The sequence below is a fragment of the Bos grunniens genome, chromosome 25, assembly GCF_055505025.1.
Source record: "Bos grunniens cultivar Pamir isolate PY7600 chromosome 25, Bosgru_T2T1.0, whole genome shotgun sequence".
In the NCBI taxonomy this organism is placed as follows: Eukaryota; Metazoa; Chordata; class Mammalia; order Artiodactyla; family Bovidae; genus Bos; species Bos grunniens.
In genome coordinates, this window is record NC_141189.1 from 28,524,516 (window position 1) to 28,543,225 (window position 18,710).

Genomic DNA, 18,710 nt, shown 5'->3' on the forward strand with positions numbered 1-18,710 from the left:
ACATATCATTATTACTCTAAGTCCATAGCTGATGTCAGGGTTCACTCTTGGTGGTGTATAGTCTATGGGTATACATGTCACTGGGCTTCATCTGTGGCCTCAGCTGATAAAGAATCTTCCTGCAGTGCAGGAGACCTGGGTTCAATCCCTGGGTTGGGAAGATCCCCTGGAGAAGGCAAAGGCTACCCACTCCAGTATTCTGGCCTGGAGAATTCCATGGATTATATAGTCCATGGGGTTGCAAAGAGTCGGACACGACTGAGTGACTTTCACTTCACTGCATACATGTCACTACATGCATCCACCCATCACTATGGTATCAGTAATTTCACTGTCCTGAAAATCTTCTGTGCTGTCTTCCTTCCTTTTTCTCCTCTTAACTCCTGGCCACCAGTGATCTGTTTATGGTTTCCATAGATTTACCTTTCCAGAATGTTACATAGTTGGACTCATACTGTATGTAGCTTTTTTACACTGTTTTCTTTCACTTAGTAATACTCATTTAAGTTTCATCCATTCTGTTCATGACTTGAAAGCTCATTTCTGTTTAGTGCTGAGTAATACTCTGACGTCTAAATGCACCACAGTTTATCCATTCACTTACTTAGAAGGACTTCTCAATTGCTTCCAAGATTTGGCTATTAATGAAGAAAGCTGCTCTAACTAAACAACTGTGCAGGCTTTAGTATAGACATAGGTTTTCAGCTCATTTGAGTAAATCCCAAGGAGTGTGATCTGCTAGGTCATATGGTAAGAACAGGTTTACTTTTGTAAGAAACCATAAAATGATTTTTATTGAGAATTTTAGGACCTTTCCTGATAGAGAATCCAAAGTTACCAAGACACTAGAGCAGGAAATCAACGATAAAGGAGCACTGCAAGACTAAACTGTGCAATTTAGTCTTGAACCTGGAGAAGCGTGGGGGCCATAATGCATGAAAGAAAGTGCTTGTGTGCCTGAGCAGAACCATGCTTGTGGTCGGGGAAGATGGCCCTTTATTCACAAGAAGGCAGAGTCCTGTGCAGATCTTGAGCTGGATAACCTGACTGCTGATGCACTTGTCAGTCATTGTGAACCACATGCAGGAGCCACGCATCAATCCAGTCTTGGAGGTTATTAAAAACCAGAGAGACTCACACTCGCACTTTCAAACTTTTTGAATCTAGTAGTAAAGTCAAAGCTATTTGATTAAAAAAAAAAAAAAAAAGACTCTAAAAGAGAAGAATTTCCCCGCTGCCGTCTTGTTCCATGAGTTCATGGAAACTCCCAGGACACGCCACCTCACAGGAGCCATGCCAAAGAAACTTATTTGACAGCCCTTAGTCAGTCACAGTTAGGTTTTTTGAAAGTAATTTTTCCCCCTCAAGCTTTAACTGGCTTTTTGAGCCATGAGAAATAAAACGAAGGCATCTGCTTTTGAAGAGTCAAACATCTGAGCTTCTGCATTTGATAGACATTGAATGACTATTATGTGCACACACTGTTCCTAAGGACTTCTAGAGTGTACCAGAAATGCCTTCTATAAGGCCTTCCCCATGTTGAGGCAAAGATTCTGACCATCTCTGCTTTTCTTTGAGAAACACAGGCTCAGAGGGGTTCACTGACAATCCCGTGGCCCCCTGGCTGGTGCTTAGCAGATCATGAGTTCACACCCTCAGACTTCTCTACTTAACGCTAGACTCCATCACACAGCAGGGTGGGAGTTCCTGCTCCATCATTAGCTGCTGCTGCTGCTGCTAAGTCGCTTCAGTTGTGTCTGACTCTGTGCGACCCCATAGACGGCAGCCCACCAGGCTCCCCCGTCCCTGGGATTCTCCAGGCAAGAACACTGGAGTGGGTTGCCGTTTCCTTCTCCAATGCATGAAAGTGAAAAGTGAAGTCGCTCAGTCGTGTCTGAGTCTTAGCGACCCCATGGACTACAGCCTACCAGGCTTCTCCATCCATGGGATTTTCCAGGCAAGAGTACTGGAGTGGGGTGCCATTGCCTTCTCCACCATCATTAGCTAGCTGTGCTAAATTGGCTGGTTATTTCACTCACCAAACCTGGTTCCTCCACAGCAAAATGAGAAAAAAAAGGTTTAAGCGTATACCTCGTAGGGTTATTATAAGGACTAGGTGAGGTAATGTAGTGCAATTCAGTGTCTGTTATAAAGCCTTCATTTATTAATAACAGTATAATTATTCTCTTTTAAAAGTTACCAAGTTCTTTAAAGAATCAGATACACCACTTTGGAATACCAGTGTGAATGCCTCTGGAAATGTGCCGGTTTTCACTCTGAGGTCACCGAGTTGGACTCTCACAGCCTGCTCTGGATTATCTTTCCAGCATGTGAAGGAGATGATCAACTTCAGTTTTTCCCCTTCCCCTTCTCTGCTCCACATCAGCTCTGTACTAACACAGGGACAGTTTCCACTCCTTTTACAGTGTAGACATTATGAGGCACATGGGGAAGCCGCCCGTTCATCACTTTCTGAAGAACTTTACCCCTGACATCCCAGCCAGCGGAATGCTGGCTGTTGCAGACTCTGACTTAGGCCCATTATGTAGGGTGGGGAGCTGGGCCTGGGTATTTTCAGGGTGGAAAGCAGGCAAGATGTTGGAGGGATGAGGAAGGGTCGGAGAGGGTCTGAGATGCAGAACTGCAGAGGGGGCTGGCAGCCCACAGGAAACAGCAGGCAGGACAGGCTGTCATCATTACAAGGTCCTCAAGGCCAAATGCAACTCTGCTTGGTTTCATGTTTGTTTTGAATAATAGCAGCTAACACGAAGCATTTTACATGGATATATGTTCATCTGGGGCTTCCCTGGTGGCTCAAACAATAAAGAATCTGCCTGCAATTCAGGAGACCTGGGTTCTGTTCCCGGGTCGGGAAGATTCCCCTAGGAGAGGGCATGGCAACCCATTCTGGTATTCTTGCCTGGAGAATGCCATGGAAAGAGGATCCTGGTCCTCTTAGCCTGTAGAGGGCTACAGTCCATAGGGTTACAAAGAGTTGGACACAATTGAGCAGTAACACAGACACGTGTTCATTTTACATGGATCTTCTCAAGGACCATTTACAAATAGCTGGGAAGTGAAGAAGTGACTGCTGTTCTTCCCATTTTACAGATAGGGAAACTGAGGCACCAGGTCAAACAACTAGAAAATGGCACTGGCAGATTCCAACTAACTTTAGTGGGGGTCTTTAGCCTCAAGGCTAATTCCTCTGGGCATTTCCCCTTAATGCCCCTCAGGAAGTGAATCGTGGCAGCTGTGGGCCTCAGACCCAGCGAGGGTTCAGGCAAAACTCTTCACTCCGTGAGGGCCTCAGTTTTCTCACCTGCAAAATGGGGGCATTAATAAAGGCCTCACCATCACCTGACCTGGTGACCAGAGGAGAGTTTGTTGGATAGGATGGGGACGAGTACCAAGCACAGAGCCGGGTAAGGGTCTTCCAACATCTTTAACCCCCTCAGCAAACCCTCTGGCTTAAGCAGCTAGGACCAACGTGGGACTTGGGGGCCACCTCCTTCTGGCTCAGCCGCAAGCAGAGGGGTCCCCCTCCCACCCCACTGCCCTCAGATGCCGCCCCCCCCAACCCCCGCAGGGCTCCGGGAGGCCGCTCGGCACCATATTTAGTCAGGGGGAGCGGGCAGCCCCGAGCTGGTATGCAGCGCTGGGAATTCCTGCAGGAAGGAGCCTGCGCCTGCCCTTTTTGGGTTGTCTCCCGCCCAGCGCCCCCCGCCGCCCGCCGCTCCCGCCCGGGGTGGGAGGACCGGCCGGGAACCTAGGAGTCCGGCCGGGCGGGGAGCGGGGCGCCCAGCTGCCCGTGGGTCCCCGGGCTGGCGCAGGGCCAGCCCAACGCTGCGGCTTCCTTTTATGGCCTGTGTGCGTGCGTGTGACAGGAGAGAGATGGGGGGAGAAAGGGAGGGCGATCTGGAGCCAGAGACACAGGGACCAGAGACAGAGAGAGACAGAGAGACAGTAAGAGACAGCCCTGGGAAGAGTGACGGAGACACAGAATGAAAGAAAGGCAGAACAAGACAGACAAACGGTGACGGAGAGACCCGGTGTCAGACACACAGAAGGGGGTGGTGCGGACACAGAGGATAAGGGAGTGGTACTGAGAGGGACAGAGACAGGGAGAAAGCTTTCAGGCAGCTTCATTTGCAAGAATTTCTTGGGGCGGGGAGGGGCAAGAGAAGGGAGCTTTCAAAGAGCAGGGAGGCACCCACATTCTCCTTGGATCCTGACATGCACCTTGCAAATTACATAATCACCACACACACACTTCAGCTTCAAAAACGGAGGCTCAGAGAGGGGAAGTGACTTGCCTGAGGTCACACAGCCAGCGAATGGTACATCCAGTGCCTGAAGTCACAACAATTGGGTCTTTTTTTTTTTTTTTTTTTTTTGCTTGTGGGTGGAAGTGGCGATGCCAAGTTGGGAAAAGTAAAAACTTCCCCTTGCCGCACAATTCCCAGCAGAGTTGGGGGCTCTTGCCTTGTACTTTGCAAAGTTCAGAAAATCCCCTTTCCCTGCCCGTCTCGCAGCATAGCCAGCCCCTTTCCAGGCAGTAGGGACGACAAAACTGGGGAGCGGGGAAAGGTGTCAACTCGGACCCCCACAGCTCCTCCCCTGCGAAAGAAGCGGTTAAAGCCTGCGCAGCTGGACCTGACTCAAGGAAGAAATTCTCAAGCATCCCCTAGAGACGCCGAGTGCTCTCCACCCGTTTCTCTAGGGACCCGGAGTCTCCGCGACTGTCCGAGAGCCGGGGTTAGAAATCCCCGAACGCCCCTGCCCACTGCACCCTTCCCAGGGGCCCCCACCCGGTGCGCCCCTTTACGGGCGTCGCGGCAGGAGCGCGCGAGGCCTGGACCAGAGCGGCGTTTTTCGGGCCCTGCAGGGGGCGCTGCGGAGGGAGCAGCGCGGGACCCATCCCCACCCCGCCCTCCTCGGCTGCCTCCCCTTTCCCACCCGCGGGCAGCTCCGGATCTATAAAAAGAGGCGTCCCGGGCGACCGCGGAGATTTGGACGCCCCTGCCTGGGAGGTGTACCAGATCTGAGCTCTCCGTCAAGTTTCTACTCCGCTCTGCCCCCCAGTTGGAGATCTGTAAGTATGTGGTCCTGCGGGGGACGAAGTTGAGTCCGGGGTTACAGGATCCTGCAGGGCATCCTATAGGGGCTGGAGAGCCATGAGGCGCATCTGTTGCCATCCTCTTAAGGACCACTGGGGAGGGGCTGAGGGGTCACAATTTTCATTTCTCTTTGCCCCGTCATCCTAGATTTTCCCCAAAGCAGCATCTCCCAAGGTAGCCAATGAGAAGTACTCCCTTGGGGGTACTTACTAAAGATAATGCCTGGGCCCATCTCCGGTTACTTTAGAATCTTCAGAAAAACTGTACTCTATGTGTATAAGTCCCAGATGATTCTTGTTATGAGGAGACTCTGGAAGATACGCTGCCTTGGAAATATCAAAGATCCAGCTTCCACTGAAAAGTCATTTCCTATCTCACAGGCAGGCAAGGTGTGGCTCCAGGTGGAGTTGGAAGCATCAGTTTAAAAAACCGTGGGCAGAAGGGGAAGTGTTTTCCCCCAGTCTAGAGCAGCAGTCCCAACCTTTTTGGCATCCCCATGGAAGACAATTTTTGATGGACCAGGGTAGGGGGATGGTTTCAGGATGATTCAATCACATTAAATTTATTGTGCTCTTTATTTCTATTATAATTACACCAGCTCCACCTCAGATCATCAGGCATTAGATGCTGGAGGTTGGGGGACCCCTGCTCTAGAGGGTGCGCTGCTGATAAGCCTTGAGTGATACTCTGATCATGATCCATTTATTATAGCTTGGTATTCTTCCAGACACACACACCGCCCCCTCACTCCAAATTTTTAAAAATCTCATCCAGGTTGACCCCAGGGGGCTCAAATACTGAGATGCCAAAGCCCACACTTGCTTACAGAGGCTGCAAGTGCGTTAGGTAAGATGGGGCTGGGCTTTCCTGCAGAACACCCATGTTGCTCTCATGTCCCTCCAAGTGGGCAAAGTGAGAGAAAGTGGCTGCCACCTGTTGTCTGTTCTCTGTCTGCACTGAAAGCTGATGGGGATTTGGCTGCCTGAGGAAAGGCACCATTCAAAACCACACTCATCAAGAAGTAAAAGCAATTATTGAGAAACCCCGAGAAAGGGAGCATTTAGTACAGTATTAAGAACGAATAGATTAAATTGCAAACTGACCATTATATACAGAGAAGGAGCTTGCAGAAGCTGAGCTGAAAGTCATTAGATAGCAGTGGGTGAAACTGGACATTGAAGACCCATGGAAGTGCAGTTTCCTTGGTGCTTTCCCATTGAGATAAACTACCATTGACGGACTGCTTATGTGCCAGGCACTATAGCAGTGTTTGACTTCATTGACCTCATTTAATCATTGCAACATTTTAAGGGAGGCATTGTGATGCCTGTTTAGTATACAAGATAACTGACGCTCAGAGAGTTTAAGTAATTTGCCCAATGTCACACAGCTTACAAGTGGTGGATCTCATTCCTGCCAATTCTATACCCCTGACCCCACCAACATTTTCCTTTACCATGAACAAAAACTTTGTTGGAATCAGGTTTCTGATGGGACCAGATGGGACCCGTAGGGCAAGTGTTTATCATCTCTTTGAAGAAAATATAAACTGACCTTTTGCAAATTTAAAATAAAATGCACTGTTTGTCCCCTGGCGGTGTGGTTGTCTAGTTGACTAGATTAGATGGGCTGCCATCCCCAGAGTCTAAAAGGTGAACTAGCTGGGCCTTCCTCGAGAAGCTTCTAGGGCTGGTAAACACCGTGTATTTTATTATCATGTCTGAAATAGACATGTTATTCCGTACAAGGTATTTGTTATGGATTTGTTATCGTTACTTTTCTGTGTGAGGGCTGAGATTGAGGCAAACATGCCCATTTATGGTAGCGTTTTCCATGAGGCCGTCCCCAGCCCCCTCGCAAATTAGCCCTGTATTGCGGCTTTATTGGTCCTGCCTCTGGGGATTTCTCTGCCCTTGTCCTTTCCGTTTGGGAACAAGTTGGGGAGTCCGGAGAGGAAGACATTGGGGAGAAGAGGGGGATTACCTTCTCCTGCTCTCTTTTGTTTTGAAATTTTATTTTGGGGGTGGGAAAGTGGTCTTCTCCTTTCCTCAGCATATTGAATCCAAACAGGTGAATTTTATGCTGTAGGCACAACCATGTAACTCTAAACTCAGATACACATTAGATTTTTCTGGCAAACCACATCCAATTTTAAATTCACCAGAATCCAAGAATGTCACAAGCAAATGTAGAAATCATCCATGTTGTCCTTCCCAAACCTCAGTTTTCCCATCTGTAAAATGGGGCTAATAAGACTGGCTAACATCTGGTGAGTGCTTTTGCTGGGACACCGTGCTGAATCTGTTATATAGGCATCTTGTACTAAGTCTTCACAACAGCTCTTTGGAGCGGATGCTATTATTATTGGTCCTGTTTCACAAATGTGGAGACGGAATAACTTGCTCAAGATAGCTTGACTAGCCAATGAGGAAGACAAGATTTTACAAAACAAGCTCTTTCAAGACTTCAGTGCCTATGGAATTGCCCTACTGGGAGGATTCAAAGGGATCATGCATACGAAAGATTTAGCATAGTGCTTGGCCCCTGGTGAACTTCCATGGATGGTTGTTTATATATGGCCAGAGACCTCAAGGATTTTGCTCAGTGTTGCCCAGCAGGTACTTGGCAGAACCAGGAAACCCATGGTGTAGTCTTTCCATAAAAGAGAAACTTGCCCTTAAATTTCTTTTCTTGCCATCTCTTTTCATAAACTCAGTTCCTATTTGGGTAAAGGTGGTGATTAGAATCTTCTGCACTAATATAGATACATTTCCTTGCCTGTGTCAGGAACATGACCAGGTATATTGGCCCAGGTATTTTGTGATTTGTGTAGGATCTCTATGGTGTCCTTGAAGAGCTCAGCTGTGAGTGGGAGGAGCCTGTCTGTGAGTGGGAGTCACCTTCCAAGGTGACTCCTTTGATCCCTGGGGTCTCTTCCTTTCACTCTGACCACTGAATGTATTTAACCATGGCCACACTGTGGGAGAAAGGCTAAGTCTGCAAAAGGCTACGTAGGAATTTGAAGGAACTTTTTGTTTTGCTTTGTTGGAGAATAGTTGACTTTGAAGGAAATTTTGTAAGGGGTCAGATGATAAAGAAGCTAGCGTTGCCTCCTGTCCTGCAGAGGAAGTCAGGTGTCTCTGAACCACATCGGTGATTCAGAAGTTAAAGAGGAATGGTCCTCACCAAAGTCCCTAAGAAAGGGCCATGGGCTTTCCTCTTGTTCACCTGTACAGGCTTGAACTTCCCCTCCGCTGGTGAGGCAGGCAGCAAATGATACAGAATCTCGTAAGAGTTCTGTATCCCTCAGAGTCTGAGACCGCTGGGGGTGGTTATAACCCTTCCCTGGTCTCCAGGTAGAATGCCTCTCCAGGTAGAATTCCTGACCTTCTTAGTCCTTCCCCGCTTCCCCATCTTTAGATAAAACCGTTGTTAATGTATTCTTGAGCATCTTTTCAAAACTTTCCTATGTCAAATCTTCCTTTTTTACACAAATATTGTTGGCTTTGTAAATTAGCTGTTTTTTCACTTAATTGCATATTTTTAACTTTCTATATCAGCATATTGTGGTGTTTTAAAATCACCTGCGTAATATTCTATTACATGGAAGTATAGCATCTAATCAAGGAGTCAGGGAAAGACTCTGATGCGGGGAAAGATTGAAGGTAAAAGGAGAAGGGGGCGAAAGAGAATGAGATGGTTAGATAGCATCACTGACTCAAAGGACATAAATTTGAGCAAACTCCAGGAGATAGTGAAGGACAGGGAAGCCTGGCATGCTGCAGTCTATGGGGTTGGAAAAAGTTGGACATGACTTAGTGACTGAATAACAAAATAGCATCTTACTACAACAACCTCTTATTGAAATTTACCAGCTTCACTCCACATATAAACAGGGCTTCAGGGACCATCTTTGTGTATCTATTTATATCTAATTATATGAGTTTATCTGCAGGATAAATTCCCAGCAATGCAATTTGCTAAGTTAGAGAGCATGCACATTTTAAATGGATAGATATTGCTAAACAGTCCTCTAAAGACATTGTCGATTTAAATTTCTAATAGACACATAGGAGACTACATGTATTTTAAGCTATGCTAAGCCAGAGTTGCAAGAAACAAGACACAGTGGGGCTTTTAGGACCGGAAATGGCCAGTTCTCTCTATCCTCAAAGCATCCTCCGTGGGATTCACCAGACCTCTTGCTGACCAAGTTCTCTTGGTAGGGAGGAAAAATTAATTTAGCTTTGATAATTGTAAGAACTTCCTTCTGGAGGTACTTTTAAAACAGTATACAGATGGGTTAGGCAGATGTCATAAAGGCGTGCAGCTATGGCAAAGCCTCACAAGGGCAAGTCCGTGCAAGGAAGCCAAGCAAGGAGGAGACTTCCTACTTGGATCAGGTGTCAGATCTGGGTTCTAATCTTGGCTCCAACTTTTACGAGCAAAAGCCTTTACTTTCTGGGACCTCCATAGCCTTATAGGAATAATCAATAATGCCTACCTCATGTATTAGAAAACATAGCAAGATGGTATATATAATAAATAGCCTAACTTGATGTCCCACAAATAGAAAGGGGAATAAAGGCTTCCCAGGTGGCGCTAGTGGTAAAGAACCCACCTGCCAATGCAGGAGATATAAGAGACGCCAGTTTGATCCTTGGGTCGGGAAGATCCCCTGGAAGGGGGCATGGCAACCCACTCCGGTATTCTTGCCTGGAGAATCCCATGGACAGGGGAGCCTGGTGGCTACAGTCCATAGGTCTGCAGAGTCGGACACAGCTGAGCAACTTAGCACATGTAGCACGATGGTAATTGTAGCCTGTTATTAATGACAGATTAAGAGTCCCGGTTGCTCATGGTGACAGTTTGGGGCCTGGAGATCTGGTGCATCTGGGGGCCAGCCCCTCCCCCGGCTTCCCTCTCCACACTGACTCCTCCCTCACCTGGACCAGGTCTTAACCCAGTTTCTTCTCTGCAGAGCTCCTGTCAGCTGGTGTGTGTTCTAGATCAGGCCCCAGAGGTTTTCATTTTGCCTGCACGGCATTTGAAACATGCACTGATTTCCTTTAGGGATGGATATGATGGCTCAGGCAGTAAAACATCCACCTGCAATGCAGGAGACCTGGGTTTGATCCCTGAGTCGGCAAGATCCCCTGGAGAAGGGAATGGCTACCTTCTCCAGAATTCTTGCCTGGAGAATCCCATGGACAGAGGAACCTGAAGGGCTAACAGTCCATGGGATCGCAAAAGTCAGACCCGACTGAACGACTTCACTTTCACTTTCATTTCATACCTAAATGCAGACTTCCAAGTCTGTTGGATATCTGGTAGTGCCCGGCCCACATCCTCACTCAGACACCCCAGCAGGAGCTAGGAAGCTGCCCTGTCTCCTCTGGACAGACCAGAGGGCTCTGTCCAGCCACTTCCAGCCTGGGTCACTCTGCATTGCTTACCTGACCCTGGCGACATTTGAGTTGGTGTCTCTGGTCCAAAATCTTGGCAGTAGAATACTGAGCGTAGCTGTTAACTAGGGTTGATGACGTGCAAATCCTGTTACTGTTTACTCTGGGGAATTTTATTCATTTTTCAATAATACAGAAGCACAAGGGGCAAGATCTTTTACCCCTGAGTTCCTCTGGGGAAGATAAAACCGATACTAAAACAAGCTGAAATAGCTAAACATTCTCAGTTGGTCCAACTCCAGCCTTTTTGATCTGGAATTACAGATACCGCAAGATGTTAGAGCCCTTTCTATTTCTTTCCCCAAGTGAAAAACGCAAGGCCCAGAGAGAGTGACTTGCCCAGAGCGACCCAGTGAGTTCAGCACAGAACTAGGATGTGTAAACCTGTGGTCTTACAGAGGCTAACGAAGAGCTCAAAGAAGGGAGCTGGGTGTTGTTGAGGAAGCCAGGATGTGCCCAGAGCTGGCACACTTGGCTGTGTCGGACGCTGCTGACGCCAACAGTGAAGAGTCCTTTGCTTTCATCAAAAGGCTGGATAGCAGCCTTTGATCATGCACTGGACGTAGTATCCATCAATCCTGGGTAATGAGCCTGAAGGTGTCCTTTCAGCTCTTAGAGCTGATGCAGGACATTGGATGGTACAGGGTGGGAGTGAAGGGGGCGGGGATGGTTGGGGAGGAGAGCTTGAAAGGAAGAAACCAGGAGGGTGGGAGTCTCCTTGAGGTTTGGCTGTCTGAGGTCCTCTTGTGTGCCCTCCCTCCACATGTGTGGCCTTCCATAGCTGGCATTCCAGGTTGGCTGGGACAGTCCTCCCCCTAAGAGACATCTAGCGATACCTGCAGACATTTTCGGTTGTCGAGTCGAGACCGGAGAGGCTGCTAACGGCCTTACAAGGCAAGGGGCAGGCCCTCTCCTTGCACGCTCCACCTGCCCCCCTCCCCCACACTTTCGCCCGCCATCCATCCCACCGGCAAAGAATTATCCATCCTCAAATGTCAGTAGTGCCGCCGTTTTGAGAGACCCTGCTCTAAATTAAGGACCTCGGCAGGGAGTTGCAGACGGCAGTTTCCCCTACATTTAGAGCATGGCGAATCCTATCACTGCGGCGTGCTCTCTGGCCACTGCTGCAGTCTGGCAAGCTGCTTTTCATTTCCCCCTGTACCTCACCTAATGCCTGACCTGACACTTTCTGCCTGATTGCCCACTACCTCAAGTTTTGAAGGCTCAAGGCTCTGGCTGCACCCTGAGGCAAGTCCTTATAGCAATAAAACCAAGTTACCCACAGCCTTCAAGTAGCCAAAGACTGATCCAGGGTGTGTCCCGTGTGTGCCTGTGTTTCTTTCAGTCCTCAAGTTCTTTCCCTATTTCACAGAAGGTAGGAGAAGGTGATGGCACCCCACTCCAGTACTCTTGCCTGGAGAATCCCATGGACAGAGGAGCCTGGTAGGCTGCAGTCCATGGGGTCACTAACAGTTGGACACGACTGAGCGACTTCACTTTCACTTTTCACTTTCACGCATTGGAGAAGGAAATGGCAACCCCCTCCAGTGTTCTTGCCTGGAGAATCCCAGGGACTGGGGAGCCTGGTGGGCTGCCGTCTCTGGGGTCGCACAGAGTCGGACATGACTGAAGCAACTTAGCTGCAGCAGCATACAGAACAGGAAAGATTACTTGGAAAACATTTTTTATTCAGATTCCACCACATCTAGCTGTGCTATGATGGTCAAATTACTGACCCTCTGTGCCTCAGTGTAATGGTGCCTTGGGTAGCATTTTTTAGGGGTTTAAACAAGATAATAGCTGACAGTCAATTACAGCAGCAGTAGGGCTTCCCCAGTGGTCCAGTGGTTAAACTCTGTATTCCCAGGGCAGGGGGCACAGTTCAATCCTTGCTCAGGGAACTAAGGTCCCCCATGTCACGTGATGTAGCCAAAAAAAAAAAAAAAGACAGAGCAGCAGCTATGATTACTAATATTAGTAATATTAATTTGCTATACTCACCACATTTTCTCAAGGGCAAATCTGTGGGATTTAATCAGTGTTTGGGGTCTGTAGTGTTCATGTGTTCAAAGACGTGTGGTCAAAGGACTGAAATAGCTTTCAGATGTCAGGACCTTGAATGTCCTGATGCGAGCTCTCCTTCTAAATGATGGAGAGAAATGGGAAGCACTTCCCTGAATCCCGCACCACCCCCACCCCAAGTATTAATATTTTGAGGGATTTGAGTTCCAAGGAACATACTCTGGGAAACGCCGTTCTAGAGTGAAGCCAAGCTCCTCTTTTCCTTTTCTTTCTTTTGACCAAAGTGGATTTCACACATTGTGGCTGTCAGAGACCTCAACGACATGGGAAGCAGCCCAGCCTCTCTCTCCTTCTTTTGGACAAAGACTGAATCTTTGCACTTGATCTGTTTGTATTTTTGAGTCCTAGATTAGACAGGGTTCCTGGCAGTGGAAATTCTTGAGTCCTTCTGCTTTTCTGCTGTGTTTTTTGCTTTTCTATTTTTTTTCCTGATTTTTAAGGCAGCTCACCAACGTAGAAATTAGGAAGAGTCCACTTAGTTGTCATGCTGCTCGAAACAAATAAAATACATCTCCTGGTCTTCTTGGGTATAATTGGCTACCATTCAAAAACTTCTCTTGATTGTACTTATACTACTCAACTGCACAATTAAGTGGTAAAGATGGTAAATTTTATTATGTGTATTTTACCATAATTAAAGGTAAAAAGAAAAAATTTTTATTGAAGTGTATTCTATATCAGAACAGTACACATCTCTATAGGTATGTAGCTTGATGAATTTCCACCCATGTAATTGGTATTCAGATTAAGAAACAAAGTTATCAGCTCCATCAACCTCCATCATGTCCTACCCCTCCAGTTACATCTGATGTCTAGCACCGTAGGTTAAATTTGCCTGGTTTTGAATCTCATATATAAGCATACCTCATTTTATTGTGCTTCACAGATACTGTGGGGTTTTTTCCCTTGCAATTTGAAGGCTTATGGCAAATCTATGTTCAGCAAGTCTATTAGTGCCATTTTTCCAACACCATTTGCTTACTTCCTGTCTCTATGACACATTTTGGTAATTCTTGTATATTTAAGGTGATTTCATTGTAATATTTGTTATGTGATCTGTGATCTTTGTCGTTGCTACTGTGACTCACTGAAAGCTCAGATGAAAGTTAGAATTTTTTAACAATCATGTATTTTTCATTAAGGTAGACATTAGACATAATTAGACATTAGACATAATGCTCTTGCACAGTTAATAAACAACAGCATAGTGTAAATGCAACCTTTTTATACACTGGGAAGCCAAAGTATCCATGTAACTTGCTTTATTGTGATGGTTGCTTTATTGCAATGGTCTGGAACTGAGCCTAAAGCATCTCTGAGTTCTGCCTGTGAACAGAATCACACCGTATGTCCTTCTTGTGTCTGCTTTTTTTTCCACACAAGTGTTTGTGTGATTTGTTCTTATGGTGTGGAGTTGTAGTTTACTTAATCGGGTACCGTTTTGAAGAACAGATTTTTTTTAAAAAATATTATACATCTTTGTTCAATAGATATCTATTGATTTATTCGGCTTCTCTGGGTGTTAGTTGCAGCATAAGGGATACAGTTCCCTGACCAGGTATGGAACCCAGGCCCCTTGCGTTGGGAGAATGGACCACTGGGCCACCAGGGAAGTCCCCCCAAAGCCTCTTCTAATCCATAGGTTCCCCCCTTTTAAAATGGTTTACCTGTTAAAGAAACTGAGTCATTCTTCCTACGTTTTCCTACCTTGTGGACTTTGTCACATGCCCGTGACCTTGGTTGGCATGTTCCCTGTGCCCTGCATTTCCCTTAAATAGGTGTTAGATCCAGAGGCTTTGTCAGTGTCTGTCCTCACCCCACCCCCTTTTTTTCTGTAAGAATATTTCACTGGTGGTGGTGCCACTTCCCCAGGCATCCCCTCTGGAGGCACATAACCTCTGATCGGCTTTGTTTTTGCAGCGTTAAGTTTGCTGAGTAGGTGTAGGTGGTGTCCGCCCCGTCCATCCATTGGAAAGTTCTCCATCTGCTATTCAGGATTCCCAGGTGGTGCTGGTGGTAAAGAACCCACCTGTCAATGCGGGAGACATAAGAGACTCAGGTTTGATCCCTTTGTCAGGAAGATCCCTTGGAGGAGGAAATGTCAACCCACTCCAGTAGTCTTGTCTGGAAAACCCCATGGGCAGAGGAGCCTGACAGGCGACAGTCCATGGGGTTGCAAAGAGTCAGTCACAAGTGAGCACACAGCACATTTGCTTGTCATCTGATATAATGGGGTGGGTCTGAAACTGTGGACCAGTATCCTCTGCATCACCCGGGAGCCTGTTAGAAATGCAGATCCCTGGGTTCACCTCAGACCTACTGGCTCAGAAGCTCTGGGGTGGGCCCAGGCATCCGTGATTCCACAACCTCCCAGGTGAGGCTGATGCACAAGGAAGTCTGCGAACCACTGGTCTGATGTTTTAGCAACTTTGATAGCGATTGCCAAGACCCATTATTTTATTCAGAGTTCCAGAATTGCTACATTCTAGTTTCATCATTTCTTCTACATTTATATAGCAGGAATTCTTCTAAGTAGATGGTAGTATTTTTTTTTTTTAAGCAGTGAAAGGGGGCTGAAGAGAGAATGCTGTTGGAGTTACTATGTCCCAGAAGAAATTCAATAGCAATTTAAAAATTAAAAGCGATTTTCCAGGGGGTCCAGTGATGAAGACTCCATGTTTCCACTGCAGGGGGGCTTGGGTTCAATCCCTATTTGAGGAATCTGTATCCCACATGCCCAGAGTCACCCCCTCCCAAAAGAATTTAAAGTGCAGGAAACGTGATCGTTAAACCTAGAACAGTGTACATTTTCTACAATTCTTTAATTCACTTTTTGGGATAACTGGAGTGATTTTTCAGATTTAGGGAATGATTCACTCATTTCTTATTTTATTTTTTAAAGAGCTACTAGATCAGGTCACCCAGGAGAAATAACTAACCTTTCTGAACAAATTAGCTCCTGGTTTTTATTATTGTCATTTTCACCCTGGAAAAGGAAAGCGGGAGGAACTGCCCCTCTGATTTTTGCCTTGCAAAGTCTGCATTTTAGGAGTTGACGGCCCAGCTCCAGGGGCCCATTGGTGGGATGTGGAAGTTAGTCCACCTCCATGGGATTTGGAGTCCAAGCATGCAAATTATCTTGCGCCTCTTGCGTCTCCTGCTTTGGCAGGTGGGTTCCTTCCCACCCACACCACCTGAGAAGCCTGAATAGCAGATGGAGAACTTCACAACGGATGGATCGGGCCGACACCACCTACACCTACTCAGTAACCTTAACGCTGCAAAAACAGAGCTGATCAGAGGTTATGTGCCTCTAAGAGGGGATCCATAGCTAAAGGAGCTATGAATTGTTTTCTGCTGAAGAAGGGGCATCAACCACGCAGTACATCCTCACTCAGCCCGCACCTTAGTTCTTTGGAACCACCAGTGGGTGGGGGAGGAGGGTGGGTCGGGTTGGAGGAGCTGAACACGAGCCAGTGTTCCGAGGGCAGGACAGCTCCTGCAGGTATGGTCAGAGGGCCTGGGATGGGCCATTGGACAGGTCTGAAAAGAGTCTGTTGCCTCAGCAGCTCGTCTCCTGGTCATATCTAGACAATCGAATGGAGAATCTGACATTTAATGACTTAATATTTTAGATAAAGACAGACTTCTTGTCAATTATTTAGTGGCCTTGAGGAAGAATTTGTAGAGAGGCAGAATCAGTGTCTTAGTTTCCACCTCTTTCTTTACCAGTTTTCAAAACCATGGGTTGATTCCCCAGCAGCTTACAAAGATGATCTGTGAATTTTTTTTTAACCATGATGAGCTCATGGATTTAAACATACTAATCTTTCAACTGTTGTATTTACCTTACTGATGTTCAGACTGTCCCACATTTGACCAAATAGAACCCTGGTTTAATATTTTTGTGTGTAGTTTTCTAGACTTTTTAAAATGTATACACGGATGTATGAAATGGCAAGACAAGGATGATTTGAGAGAATAGCATTGAAACATGTATATTATCATATGTGAAACAGATCGCCAGTCTAGGTTTGATGCATGAGACAGGGTGCTCAGGGCCGGTGTATTGGGATGACCCAGAGGGATGGGATGGGGAGGGAGGTTCAGGATGGGGAACACATGTACATCCGTGGCTGATTCATGTCAGTGTATGGCAAAAACCACTATGATATTGTAAGGTAATTAGCCTTCAATTAAAATAAATAAGTTAATTTTTTTTAAATGAAGAAAAATAAACAAAATGATAAGACATTCTTTTATAACTATCTTATTCAGCTTTATTGAGGTGTAATGTACATATAGTATTTCTTTTACTTTTTAAAAAATTCACTGGTTTTTAAGTGTACAGCTCAGTGAATTTTGACAAATGTATATAGTTGTATGATCATCGTCGTAATCGGGATATAGAATGTTTCCATCACCCCGGAACTTCCTTTGTGCCTCTTGGCAGCCAGGTCCCTCCCCAGCCTGTGAGCAATCACTGATCCGTTTCCTGTTGCCACAGCTTCGCCTTTTCTACACCTCCTTATCAGTGGAATAAGAGCGTGTGTAGGACTTGGGTTCTGCTTCTTTCATTAAGCTTGCTTCCACAATTCATCTTTTTTATGGTGTAATTTGTTCCTTTTTACTGCTGAGTATTCCATTTATGCATATTGGTTTTTGTCATATTGACTTTGCACGGTCAAAAGTCACCTATTGTATAATTCTGTTTTTTGCAATGTCCAGAAAAGGCACATCTATAGAGACAGATAGTAGATTAGTAATTGCCAGGGAGTTGGGAGTAGGAACAGGGAGTGACTGCAGACTAGTATGAGGAAACCCTTTTTGGGGTGATGGGAATGTTCCAAAATTTAGCATCATGATAGATGCACAACTCTGTAAATTTACTAAAAGTCATTGAATTGTGCATTTACAATGAGAGAATTTTAAATCATGTAAATGACAAATAGGTTAAGATGAAAGGGAAAAATCCTTATTTTTTATTTTACAAGTCTATAATTTGCATTTTAATTAACTTAGAGTCTTTTAATGTTCAAAACTTGTGGGCAAATCTGTAAACAGCATGAAGTCTATGAATTATCACTTTCATTCTTTTTTAACATTCTTTTTCTTTAATTTTCCATTATGTTTCATCACAGGATATTGAATATAATCCCTGCGCTCTACATTAGGACCTTGTTGTTTGTCCGTTCTGAGTGTAATAGTCTGCCTCTGCCAATTCCACACTCGCAATCCAGCCCTCTTCCTCCCCACTCCCCCTTGGCAACCACAAACCTGTTCTCTTTGTCCGTAAGTCTGTTTCCATGTTATAGATAGGTTCCTCTGTGCTGTATTTTAGATTCCGCATATAAGTGACATCATATGGCATTTGTCTTTCTCTTTCTGACTTATCTCACTTAGTATGAGCATCTCTTGTTGCATCCACGTTGTTGCAAATGGCACTGTTTCATCCTTTTTTATGGCCGAGTAGTATTCCATTGTATCTATGCACCACCTCTTCTTTATCCATTCATTCGGTGATGAACATTTAGGTTGTGGCCATATTTTAGCTATTGTGAACTGTGCTGCTGTGAACATAGGGATGCATGTATCTGTATGAATTATAGTTTTGTCCAGGCATATTCCCATGAATAGGATTGCTGGATCATTCTGGTAATGATTGCTGGTAATTCTATTTTTAGTTTTCTGAGGAACCTCCATACTATTTTCCATAGTGGCTGCACCAACTTATATTCCCACCAACAGCACAGGGCAGCCGGGGGTGGGGGGGAAGGTTGAAAGGGCAGAGTTTTGTGTGGCATATATAAAAGCCTACATCTTGAATTTTGGATGGGCTTATAGCAGTCTGTTGCCCGGATGATCTGTAATTCAACAAGGCACTTCCTGAAAACTATTTGGATTGCTTGCAGGTTTTGCTGTGCCAAATTGCACGGCAGTGCACATTTTTATACATCTGTTAACACTTGTCTGTTTCCGTAAGCCAAATTGCTAGAAATGGAATTGCAGGTCAAGGGATGTGTGTGAACTTTTAGGACTTTTC

General features: G+C 45.9%; 1 protein-coding gene across 4 annotated transcripts in view; it reads left to right on the forward strand.

Moving 5' to 3' along the window:
* The first annotated feature begins 5,007 nt into the window (after positions 1-5,007).
* The window catches only part of MYH11 (myosin heavy chain 11), a 127,332-nt gene continuing 113,629 nt past the window's right edge, over positions 5,008-18,710 (forward strand). For all 4 annotated transcript variants that reach the window (XM_086375622.1, XM_086375620.1, XM_086375623.1 and 1 more), the window contains exon 1: positions 5,008-5,095. The gene's annotated coding sequence lies outside the window, so the exon portion shown is untranslated. The remainder of the gene's footprint in view (positions 5,096-18,710) is intronic.